The following is a 1,394-nucleotide window of genomic DNA, read 5'->3' as shown; positions in this document are numbered from 1 at the left end:
AGCTGGCGGGTGTCAGCCGACCCTGCGCTCTAGCTTCCCCGGTGCTGGAAGAGGCCTGTGGTCCTACTCAGGCCGGTTTTCTGCTTTCCTAACTAATGCAGTCTCCCAAGGATTGATTTGTTATCAGATAAAAGACTTTTCAAATATGATTCTCAAAGCTTAAGCTTGTCTTTGTGAGGAGCGGGAGTGGCTGCGGCCCCAAGATGGTGCCCGGGACTGCTGCCAAGTCTTATGACTGGCACCTGACTTCCTCATATCCATCAAGATAGCCACGTACTGCATTGGGCAGATGCACCATGATCAGATGATGTGACGAATATAGTCCTGAGCCAATGAACTGTTCCTATGTGGACTGAGGTGATGGGGAGTGGACGAGAGGGTATAAAGGGGGAAGGCCAAGAGAGGTCGGGCATTTTTTTTTTCCTGGACATTGTAAAGTTCCTGAATAAACTGCCTTGAGAAGGACATCGGTTTCATCGCTTCTTTTCTGCTGGTCGGAGACGGTAGCAACATGTCTTCTTGTTCCATTCTCTTCCTTCATCACCACATTTCTTGTACCTTTTTGCTCTCTTAGAGGAAGACGAACCTCTTCCTCTCTGTTCCTGACACTCTTTGAACAAGACCAGTTTTTCAATACTTCCTTAAGTCTTGCTGTAGTAGATCCTACAATCCCAGTGTTACTCATATGGTACTTCATGTAATACCACCCATAGTTCCTGGAGTGTTCTTGTGGTACTCCCTGTAGTACTTACTGTAGTACAAATTATCCTCTCACATGCATGTCTCTTTCAGCCCCCTCTGTTATAAGCTGCTTACAGATGAAACAGACATGTTTTATGCATCTTTTAATCTCTAGTATTAAACATAACATTTGACATATAATCATCTCTTTAAACAGTGAGTAATTATTAAAGGCACAACTTAATTACTACTGCAGTAGTTACAGCTAAAAGGATAGTTGGACTTTGATGATATCCAGGATATTATTTCTGTATTCCACTGGCAATCTCAGAAAAGTGCCAGAAAGTTAAATATTAGCTGTCATTCTTATGATTTACAAAGACCAGATTGGAGCATTGCTAGTGATTTTTGACAGTGGAATTCTTTATAGAAAAGAATTATGTAATGCTTCTTTACCAAGTCAGTTCTATCTAAAAGAAAAGAGGGATGGATACTAATGCAGGGACTCCTTCAAACTTTAAAGATCGAGTAAACTCCTTCCCTTTCTAAATAGAATCAGAAACGATTCTAGCTTTAAATGTCTATGTATGTATAAATGTATAATAAAATTTCATGTAAGGATCTGGAAAGATGGCATCAATTAAGAAACTTAGTAACACAATCACAAAAGAACTCAAATGATATGTACTCACTGATAAGTGGATATTAGCCCA

At 40.4% G+C, this 1,394-nt stretch overlaps 1 protein-coding gene across 12 annotated transcripts in view; it reads left to right on the top strand.

Moving 5' to 3' along the window:
• The window catches only part of Lrrc7 (leucine rich repeat containing 7), a 461,164-nt gene that overhangs the window by 115,285 nt on the left and 344,485 nt on the right, over positions 1-1,394 (top strand). The gene's annotated exons all lie outside the window — the stretch shown is intronic.

The sequence above is a fragment of the Mus caroli genome, chromosome 3, assembly GCF_900094665.2.
Source record: "Mus caroli chromosome 3, CAROLI_EIJ_v1.1, whole genome shotgun sequence".
Lineage (NCBI taxonomy): Eukaryota > Metazoa > Chordata > Mammalia > Rodentia > Muridae > Mus > Mus caroli.
The sequence above is the reverse complement of the archived record's forward strand: the minus strand, read 5'-3'. Positions and strand labels throughout refer to the sequence as shown.